General features: G+C 42.6%; 1 protein-coding gene across 2 annotated transcripts in view; it reads left to right on the top strand.

Moving 5' to 3' along the window:
* The window catches only part of ccny (cyclin Y), a 38,644-nt gene that overhangs the window by 9,136 nt on the left and 17,789 nt on the right, over positions 1-11,719 (top strand). The gene's annotated exons all lie outside the window — the stretch shown is intronic.

The raw sequence follows: 11,719 nt of genomic DNA on the forward strand, positions 1-11,719 counted from the left end.
GCAAATAATAATAAACATGCAATAATACATTGCTAATGTTTCTCATATTGCACATTGCAATTGATTTACTTTTTTATACCGTTTAGTTTTTACCTTTCCTTTTGCGCTATTTAGAATCTATTTATGTATTACTTATTTCATCTTATCTTATCCTCTTGTACCACTTGCACAGTGGGTCGGAGAGAAACGTCATTTGTTTCCTCTTTATTGACAATAAAGTTTACTCGACTTGACTTTGACAAATGCAGGCTTTTGTATCTGTTTAATACAATGTTGTTTTGTGTTTCTGACAATGTCTCTACACTGACAGGGCAGCCACAGCCATTAGAAAAGGAGACACACTGGAAGTATGCTTCTGGCTGCTATCCTACATGTGTCACGCATTGTTGCTCCATTAAACATCAAGCAGCACAAGTTGTGTAAAGATTCTGAATCAGGTCTGCCCAAGGGATTCACAGCTATAACACAATTCCTCTACTTTGTAAAACCCAGCAATTTCCTAAAAGGAATAACAAATTATTTCAGAGGGGTATATTGCTTTCCATTTTTTCAAAGCAAACAAACTGATTCACAGAGTGTTAACGGAAATGCAATGGCCTGTGACAATCTTATTCCCGTGTCTCGTTTGGCTTGACTCGTCTCGCACGCAAGGGAAGATGCATTGACGGCCTGCAAATTACCTGCTCGCATGTTCACCTATAGTGCCGCCATCTCCCGTGAAATTGTAATGGCCTCCTGCCAGTTCTGATCAAGAGAAGGGAAATTGCCTGTGGATCACTGTTCGGGAATGCTCATTTCAATGAGAGAAAGTGTCCCTGTGTGAGAGAAATCCAATCATTGTTCAATGCGTTTCAGTTGTAACATCTACATCACTTTGTATTGGCAATATGTGAGATCCTTAGAACTAGAATAATTGGTTACTTTGGTTAGGAATAAAGTGAGGGATGTTGGTTACTGTGGTTCATTATTCCCACTCAAGTTCAAAAGTATAGATCTATATATTGACGATAATGCTACTGTTTGAAACCTTGATACTCCACCATGAAACCACTTTATACATGTCACAAATGCATATCTTTCCTCCTCAAATTTTTAAACATTGACATTTTTTAGATGGATATTAGATCATGCAGTTTATACTTGATAAGAGTTGTAAAGGTGGATAAAAGAAACCTCCGGGTCCTAAAAAGAAAAAGTAATTGTTAGCAAACAGAGCTAAGATGAGGAAATGTCAACATGTATGCGCATAATTTTAAGTGGTGGAGGAACGGCCATGTCCACACAGAGCTAAGAATAGCTGTGTTTGAAGTCGACCCTTATGCTCCCCTGAAAGAGGAGCTTGGTAAAGGGTGAACCCTCACGCCTGCTCTGGATAATTAGGTTTCCTCTGATGGTCGGAGCAGGTGGATGCTGTTTCAGGGCCCGTGTCCACCTACCGCCTTTTTCTGGCCGCAAGCTCCTTTTTTCAATAGATTCACAATATGAAGCGGCCGCCTCGGCAAAAGGCCGCTCGTTTTTTTCAAACGTTTTTTTCTGTGCGGCCGCTTCGGGCTTTTTCAGTTGAAAAAAGCTAAACTTTTCAGAAAGGCGGTGGGGACGTCACTGTCGCTTTTTTCAACTGGCCAATCAGGTAGTATATCATCGGGACTCGTCGCCTTGGCAACCATGAAGACGGAAGATAAACTGCTTTTTCCGTCTCTGTTTCTCTGTTTACCCGAAACTGTACGAAAATAGTGACTTAAATTGACCAGAACAGAGGGAGGAGAGCCTGTTTGTGGGAGCAGATTAGGCGGACACTTGATGCTGTATTTTTATCTCCTACGGATAGTTGCATGCGCACACGTCAGCCTACAACGTGCTCCGTGTGTGTTTGCAGGAGCCGCGATAACTCCTCATCCAAACAGAGGATGGTGGAAAGTATTCTCCGTTTCATAAGACTACTCATATTAAAATGTAACGATTTTAAATAGAAAACAGCCAGCCTAAACAATTAAACCAGTGTTGATCATAGGTCTAACAGTGACAGGTGACGATCAGCTTTTTCTCTCCCCCGCTCACTGCTCTCTCTCCCAGTGCATAAAACGCTTGAAAAAAGCGACCGAAAAAAACGTTCAGTAGACACACTCCCGAGCACACAGCCAGCGTTTAACGCTGGAAAAAGGCGTTAGGTGGACACGGGCCCTAAGAGAGAGAGAGACAAACCTGAAGCATTTGTACTAGGGGTGAGCACGTGTACATGTGCAACTGGTAAGTAAATCATAAACATTTATGAAAAAAAGAAACCCTTTTTTTTTGTTGAAAATTACCTCAATGTTTTCTGGAAACATGCAGTATTTCCAGGGTGATCGGCTCGAGCTGGCAGTGACAGCGGACCAGAAAGCGGTAGTCAGTCAAAAGTCAGATGATCACTTTGAAGTCAAAAAGCTAAATTATAAAATAAAGATCTCTCCGTCTATCCGTCTGTTTGTCCTTCTCTCTTTCTCGCTCCACTGCACACTGTCACTCCAACAGTATCGAGAGAGAAAAAAGACATCAGACGCCAGTCCTTGGAACAAAAAAGATTGGCGAGCCCTGCTATAACGCTTTATGTATTTCACCATAAATAGGCTATATCAAATCTGTGTTTTGATGGCATAATCAGAAATCGGCTTACATAATGCAGTCTGTCTGTTTGCTTTCTGAAGTGGTACTTTCCGACCACATGGGCACTTGGAGAAGCGGACTCGATGGCAAGTAGATGTGGTGTTAGATGTGGGAGCTTGAATTATCGTTTGGGCACAGTCAACAGGCCACTTGCATTACCAACAAATGTTTGCTCTGCAGAATTGGGAGACTTGCTTGTCTTTCTTCGAGCAGAAAGGATAGAGACTTTGAAATCCTACAGACAGTTGGCCTGTGGGACCATGTCTGAGTGAGCTCTTCACAATTGTATTCAGGATTTACATTTATTTACTAACACTCTCGATACTAAGTGAAAGAGACAGAGGAGCCAGCCGATTACATAAGGACATTCCTTCTTCTTCTTCTAAACATTGAATAAATAAATGTGTGTTCACTCAAAAAAGGGAACTTCTTTCCTGTGCTTATTCCAGCTCTACAGTGCTGTGCCGATTGAATTGCATAGATTCCCTTCCCATTCTCATGTCATGATGTCAGCCATACAGCTGTTGGACTTGCTGTAAAACTGCAATGTGTTTTATAATGCAGCATTAATGTTTCCCCTACACTTATTTTCTACTTAACAGGTCAATTGTAATTGAAAGGGAACATTGATTGAACAGTAGAGCCTCTCCTCAGGGCAACCCTGGCCAAACAAATACATGTAAGCTCACATTAAATCAAGGGAAAAACTGTAGACATGGAAATAAATTTATTGCAATATTCATTACAAAGGTGAAATATCAATGCCTAATTGACAGTATTAGTCAATAGAACATTGCTTGTATTGCAAGCATTGACTTATTAATACCATAATTTGCTTCGAAATCACATAATCGTATGACTTAACTGTAAAGGTCATATATTTTCAATCACATGCTGCTCTCTCCTACAGAACAAGCCCTAGGTTTTCAAATAGATCTGATGAGGAGGTAGTGAGTGACTGAGACCCTGTTTCCACCTGGGATTAAGATGTGGTTTCAGTGATCTGAACACAAGTGGACAGCTCTCAGTCCGTGTGTTCACACCTGGCAGTTCACATGTGTCTACTTGTGATCTGATTCCAATCAACACGTACATCATTTCCGTTTGCGTTGCATTTTTGAACCGGTGGGGTTTAAACTAGGGCTGTCAAATTAACGCGTTAATTTTGATTAATTAATCACAGAAAAATTAACGCGATTAAAAAAATTAACGCAGATTAATCGCACTTCTATAATGCCCTTTGACCCGGTGCAAAAGTGGTGCGTAGCTGCACCGAGCTGTACCTGAAGCAGACACAGCCCGCGCGGGTGAAAGGGAGAAAAGTAAAGAGAGAAGCAGGGGAACGGGCGGGGCCGGGGGCTCTATGGACGGTTTAATAAGCATGAAGGTAGGAAGACATCTTACTTTATTCTCCGCAGCCAGTGTCTGTGCATTATTGATTTAGTGGGTGCAACAATGTAGGCTAGGTTCAAAACAGTATCTCTCTATCTTTCTCCCCGTGTCTCAATTTTGTTTGCTAGCTGTCTCGTCGTCCGCGTAAACGTGTGTGTGTGTGTGTGTGTGTGTGTGTGTGTGTGTGTGTGCGTGTGTGTCTCTCAATATTTTTGCCTATGAGTACGACAATGGTGAATGAATCGGCATTGCATCTGTGGCAGTGCAGTGCAGCGCTGTCTGTTGTGGAGACAGAAGTTACGAGAGAGTGAGAGAGAGAGAGAGCGAGCGAGAGAGAGACTAGCAGGCTATACAGCTGTTTATAAACAGGTATAAAAGTGTCATAAAAGTATGCGATTAATTTAGATTAATTAATCACAGAGCCTGTAATTAATTAGATTAATTTTTTTAATCGCTTGACAGCCCTAATTTAAACAAATAAACATACAGGGTTGTACAGTGCAACAGTTTTAATCGCATTTGCTATCAAAATGTATTACGTGCGAAGATAAATACAAGGCTACTCGCACATGTGCGACAGGCTCCCAATGAGGAGATACTGTCTCATTTAGACACAGAGGAGTGATGCACAACACTGCTTAGAGGGCTCTACAGTCGCCAAATGAGGGTAAATAGTCTTAGGTGAGTAAGTTATTGAGTCCACCCACCACTTTGGCTTGTGAAAGAGGTCTGCTCGGCTATTCTAACGCCTGATAAACTCTTGTCACCACCGGCACACGGCTTTCTAAATTAACGCAGTTAAGTTACTGCTTGTGCAAACAACATTTCCTGCACGCCTTCACATTAAAAGCCTGTTATTAACCAAACGTGAGTTGACTTTTATTTTGAAGCAGATAAGAACAGGAAGTTGGCGCTTCACAGCCCTACAGGGCCCCAGTCAAAAAGCAGCGACTTCCGTGTTATCAGTTTTACGCAGCGAAAAGAGAGGACAGAAAGCTTGTCATTTGCAATACTTCTAACTGCGCTCACAGTAAAACCTTCATGAACGTTAGTGGCAGCCGCCAGCTATTCATTCTTAGAGAGGACCTATGATACTTTTTGACTTTGATGACCTATAAACGTTTTTATAATGATTTATAATCATGTTTAACCATACTAGCGTATCAAATAATGACATACATGCATTTAGACGTATTCCCTGCTGACCGTCTGGGGTGGCTGTGCAGAGCACTAAACACTAGGGCAGCCGGTCGAGAAATCACGTGTTCAAATCGCGCTGCTGAAATTGTTCCGGAAGGAAGGTAACCAATCACAACTGAGTGGGGTTTGCAGGAGGGGGGGGGGGGAGTGGGCGGAGAAGCACAAAGCAGAGTGTGGAGAGTTAATGCTGTGCGCGCTAGGGTGAGAGGAAGAGTGTCCCGAAAATATACATGGTTTTTTGTGATGTGATTCGTGTCAGGTTGCTCTATAGCAGTTTTTAACAAGAAATTAAGACCAGAAAAGTAGTATAATAGGAGATCTTTAACGTACTTGCGCTCAGGCAGTGGGCAGCAGTTGAGTAGGCGGTCACTTAAACCACATCTTAATCCCAGGTGGAAACAGGGTCGGAGAGTGAAGCCTTGTTGTCTGTGCCAATTCCAGTTTGAGTCAGGGCTGATTTAGCCAGCTAACTGAGCACACAGCTATCAGATTATGGGACCACTTTGGTTGCTGGTGGTGAACAGGTGAGCAGGTGTGAGGGTAATTACATGCTCCTGATTGGCTGTTGGAAGTTGACCTGGTCTGCCAACATGGCTCAAAAGCACCTGACAAGCTGTACGGCCAAAAAGAGAATATCCAGATGGGCCTTAATGGTTTAGCGCAAAGGTTTGATTCAGTGTGTGATTATTATGGAGCAGTGAATCTGTTCATTTGCAGCATAGGGGATAGTCAAGGTTATTCATTTGTTTGCATGTCACATCAATGTCACAAAGTATAATGCTACACACTATCGTTAAGGGTATGCTATTAAGTTGTTATTTGTCTCCTAACGGGGTGATATATGTGTGTGTGTGTGTGTGTGTGTGTGTGTGCGTGTGTGTGTCACTGATGAAAGCCACCGTTATCCCGGTGTGTTTGTGTTGATTTATGCATGGCTGCTAATGCCTGTGTGAGTGCGGCGCGCTCATTTGTAATGTGGAAATGGTCAACACAGACCTTGGCAAAGATGGCCTTCCTGTCATCCTCAGCTCCTTCCACAGCTTGACACCGGATGAAGCTGAGAGAGAGAGAGAGAGAGAGAGAGACTGGTTTGGATTAAAAGGAGCTGTGTGAGGAGTCAAAGGCTAATGAACCACATTAAACAGCTTTCATGAAGCTGTTTGGATGCAAGACACATTTCAGACTTGCTCTGACAAGTATTATTGTATCGTATCATATTGGTCTAGCGAACACATTTCTAATTTCACTGTATTTACGGCACAAAAACACAAGTTTTTACATTCTCAATATTTGCCCTTATAGGTTTAGTATGTGCTAGGTTAGCTGCTAAACAATGACAATTTACTTCATTTATTTCCTTTGCTTTGCAATTTGCATTGAAATACTTGCATCCAAACCCCCATGATCATGCTTTCACAGACCCACATGCTGTATGTTTGCTCAGACTGCTGTAGTGGTGCTATGGATCATGCTTGATTCGTGGGTTCATAAGGACCAACCCTCACAATTGGACACGCACGTGAACCACGGATTGGGTTATTGTGAAAAAATTAAATACGTGATCGGCACATGTGTTATATTTTCAGAACAGTCAGTGGCGAGCGGAGCAAAGACTGTGGGTTACTGTGTGCTTCTGATGCAATTCCGCAACACATTACTTGTGTTACAGTTTAGTAACTATATTGATTAATTTACATTTGGCTGCTCCACCTTATTTCAGTCCAGCCAGGTCAGGATAGTTTAGTTTCTGTTTCGTTTTTCATCTCTGTGTCAAACAGCTGATCTGCTCCAGCCTTGTGGAGCTGACAGCGGGAGTCGGTCTAAAGTCAGTGATGATCACTCTCACAAATCAAAAAGCTATATTATAAAATAAAGCTTTCTCTTCCTCCCTCTATCTGTCTGTCTATCTTTCTCTCTCCACTGCACACTCAGTCACATCTATCCAGGCTTAAAGGAAGCAGGTTAACAACCTAATTTTGCACTTTAAGATTTTATTTAAAATAGCCTTTGTAGATACAGGCTATTTTGTAGGCCTAATTAGCTGTGGATTTTTTAAATAATACGACAGAGGTAATTGAAAGCAAAGTCATATTTGTCTTTTTTGTTGTTGATCCGATCCGTGACTCAAAAACTGTGATGCGATCTGAACCGTGATTTCTGTGATCCGTTGCACCACTTGTCTGTTGCCAGCAAAGTAACTCATTTAGAGCGATGGCTGCTACTGATGCATGGGTCATATTGTACAGGAACAGATGGTCAGTGGCGGTAGACGCTGGGTCATATTTCCTTTTTAAACATAACATGTCTGTTAAATGAAAAAGGCAGTATTTGCTGTGGCCCCTAATTGGCCATCTCTCTCCGATGTGTCAGCACATGTATGACCATCGTGTTTCCTGTCCATCCTGCTGCCCTTTTGTACCATAATTACTGTGCCCCAGTGTGTCATACACAGTATATTGATGGATGCTGTCTGTGGTAGGAATGTGTCTGGATAACGACACATTCAAGGCACACTTCTTCTTTTTTTTAACCTTCTTTTTTTGTGCAACAGCAGTGCTTCTTTTACAACTAAAAATGATTTTACAACCATGTGTTTGATTTTTTTGTTTTAAAAAAACTCATGTCCATTCAAAATCCCACCTATTTGCCTTTGGACAGGCTGTTTTGAGCAATGTGGCCTAATTTCAAGAAGTTTCCACTGCCTGAAGTCAGACACCTCTGTTCCATTGATTGAGATCCACAGAAGAAGACTAGCAACAGAGCTAACGGTAGCGTTAGCACACACCACCACATATTCTAGCGGGGCAGAAGTGATCATTGAGAGGGATTATTTTTGTGTGACTCGACTCTATAATTTAAGTCTCAATAACATAAACTATTGTTTTAGTTTGTAAGCTCAATAAACAAAATGGAAGTATAATAGCTGAAGTTGCAATGCCATTACAATTAAACAGACTAAATTGCCTGGAACAAATGAACTACTGGCCTGTCTAAATTAAATATCAATAGCAAACTCTCCATGTGCCATTGCAACATCGCCAACATCTCTCACAGCCACCTCCAGAAAACATTGTGTATTCAGTTGTATGCACTGCGTTAGTGGTGCCTTTTTTCTCTGTCTAGGGAAAGTTTTACTACTCTTTACCCGTCTTCGCTGCCCCGGGCTGTTTAATTTCAGTTTCACCTAATTACAGCCATCCGTCAAGTGTAAAAGTAATCAACAGCTGTGTTACACAACACATCAGTATACATGGTCAGGTAGCTGCCAGGGAATGCCACTGTAACAAATCACTGTGATGGATTGTGGGAGTTTTGGGCTTGGTTGGATGCTTTCATGTAGTCATCCCAACACAGAGCTGGAAGGCTGTGCTTTATGGTAGTTCCTCATAATGTCTTTCCTCATGTGAAGATTTGACCTGCCTTGGAAATTTATATGGTTTAAATTATGCACACAAATTAACTAATTATTGTTTTAATTCTACATGAGATCATAGATTTTTTTTCCAGAAATTCTTGTCCCTTCTGGCTTTCCTTAGATAGAGGCCCAGCTCCTTTCTTCTGATGAGTATGAATTGCTGGCAGACGTCAGCAATACTTGCTCTGTTGTGGTTAAAGTTATTAAGAAGAGCTGCTGCCGGGGGCTTCTTCCATTGTTGCACGTGTGTTCGTGTACGAAAAAGCTAAAAGGAGGGTGAGTCATTAAGCGCTAGTTTTTCATTCACTCCGTTTTCCATTCATGTAGCAACTCGATCAACCTTTAACCCTGCCTCTCTTTTGAGTTGAATAAACTTAAATGTAGTCAATTCCAGAGTCCAGAAATGAAGTAGCAGCACATTCAACGACTCATTTTTAGAATGTTGTCAGGCTTCATGTGATAGTCAAAGTCAAAAAGTCAAAGTCGCTTTATTGTCAATATCTTCCACATGTGCCAGACATACAGAGGCATCGAAATGACGTTTCTCTCTGAACCACGGCTACAGCCTCACTGGAGAGGTCCTGACCTGGGGATAAGTACTAAAGGATAGACTAAGATAAGGTGCCATAAGTAATACAATAAATACATTCTAAATAGTGCAAAAGGTAAGGCAAAACAAAACAGTATCTAAGTAAATAAATTGAAATGTGCAAATTGAGGAACATTATTTGTGCAATACGCAGCAAACTGAGGAAATTGAAAGTGTACATTACAAAGGCATTTGTTTTAATGTGCAGACTCAGTATAAATAAATAGGTCAAAGTCCAGGGTTCTTAGGGGGCAATCCTCACTGATGTGAACCCCCAGGAACTTGGTGCTGCTCACTCTCTCCACAGCAGCATGGTTGATGGTCAGTGGGGGTTTAGGAGTGGGGACACTCCAGAAATCCATAACAACCTCCTTGGTCTTGTTGACATTCAGGAAGAAGTTGTTATCTCTGCACCAATGGGACGATAGTCATTGAAAGTGGATGGTGAGGGCTTCTTTGGAACAGTTATGATGGTGGTGGCTTTGAAGCACGACGGAACAACAGCCTGACTCAGAGAAGCGTTGAAAATGTCTGTGAAGACATCTTTGAGCTCCTCTGCACAGTCCTTCAGTACACGGTCAGAGATGTTGTCTGGACCTGCAGCCTTGCGGGTGTTGATATTGGAGAGGGTTCTCTTCACGCTGGCTGCAGTCAGGCACAGGGCCTGGTCGTGGGGAGGGGGGGAGGTCTTATGTGGAGGTGTGCTTTTGTGTGCTTCAAACCTGGCAAAGAAGCTGTTGAGGTCTTTCAGCAGACAGGTGTTGCTGTCACAGATCTGTGGTGAGGGTTTGTAGTCCGTGATGGTCTGGATACCACGCCACAGGATCCGCACGTCTCTGCTGTCTTTGAAGTGTCCGGTTATGTTATAGGTGTAGCAGCGTTTGGCTTTCCTGATGCCATGGGAGAGGTGGGCACTCGCTGTTCTCAGGCCGGCTGAGTCCCCAGCTCTGGAGGGGGTGATCCCACTGACCCCTCCTGTCAGCCATGGCATCTGGTTAGCCCAGGGGGTGATGGTTCTGGTGGTGGTCACATCAGCAATGCATTTGTTAATGTAGTTGGTGACAGTGTCGGAGTGCTCCTCAATGTTTGTGTGGTTGTGGTAGGTGGCTGCCTGATAAAATAGAAAGTTTTATTTATCTTGCCGTTGCACAGTTAAGATTACAACCACTTTATGACAGTGGAATGTGAGCACGTGATATTGCTTTTACGGTGTTTCTCTACATAAAGTCCTTCTTATCGTTGCAAACGCTGTTGAAATGAAAACACAGCTGTTGTATAATTTAGATTACAGTGGTAAATACCATAACCAAGATAACCAACGTTCACTGAGGTGCCGTTTTAAAGCAACAACAGACCTCCTATTAAGTTGAGCCTGTGCCTCCTCTGAGCAGGAGTTTCCTTATCCAAGGTAAGAGCCACTTAACTGTGAGATACCCTCTGTACACCGGCATTCACAGCCTATACCTCATCCACCTACAATGACCGCTGAGCACGGTGTGGCAGAGACCTGAGTGCCCTCACACTGTTGGTTGATTGAGGTTTCAACACTCTCCAGAATCTGTGTAGATAAACACACAGAAGTGATGATCCAGTTGGATTACTTTTGTGACTCTATAATTTCATTTTTAATTAAAATGTTGCATAGTGTTTTTCTCCACTTCCACTTTTCTGATAACCTGTGTTAAAAAAAAAACCCAGTGAGATGTATTTTCTATTTAGACATCATAAGGGAATAAGCCACACCCCCGCATATCCAACATCACTTAGCACTAACTCCCCATGTGATGAACATACCCCTGGATCTAACTGGCAGTTTGATTAAAACCAGCAGTTAGATTCAGGCTTAAAGAGACAGTCTCTAATAGGGAGCTTTCATACTGAGGCTGGAAAGAGTTTTAGCAGTGGCACTGTGAGAAATATAAAGGTTTAAAACAGTTTGTTGTATACACCCAAGTTACACATTTGAACCTGACAATGAGCATACACCATGACCTTTAAATAATTATGTTTTCCAAATCCTCGATCAGAGTCGGAACCAGACTGCATCATTTTAACGAGGTACGAAACAATCTGAATTGAAGGGTACAAAAATGGTACTGTGTCAGCAGGCTAACTATGCAACACTGTGGTCCTTTCACAAAATCAAACAGAAGCTACTGGACATCTTGTGCTCTTTTTCCCATTTACAAGATGTGCTGTGTGCTTCTTCTCCTCACCATGTGGGCGTAGTGTTAGGTAGCATGTTGCTGACAGCCGGGCGGTGACGACAGGCTGTGCAATCTGGATCCCCTCCTGCTGGCACCTCAGCTAGGGCAGCCAGAACCCAGCACAGGGCCTTCCTGTCTGGGGCTGATGTTACAACCCCAAGCCACCCTCATGACAGGCTCAGAGGGCAGCTGGCACCGTGCCAGGCAGCTACCAGCCATACACAGTTCATAGTACAGATATTCCTGTTCACTGTGTAACTAACCGCAGTACGA

The sequence above is a fragment of the Ammodytes marinus genome, assembly GCF_949987685.1.
Source record: "Ammodytes marinus genome assembly, chromosome: 21".
In the NCBI taxonomy this organism is placed as follows: domain Eukaryota; kingdom Metazoa; phylum Chordata; class Actinopteri; order Uranoscopiformes; family Ammodytidae; genus Ammodytes; species Ammodytes marinus.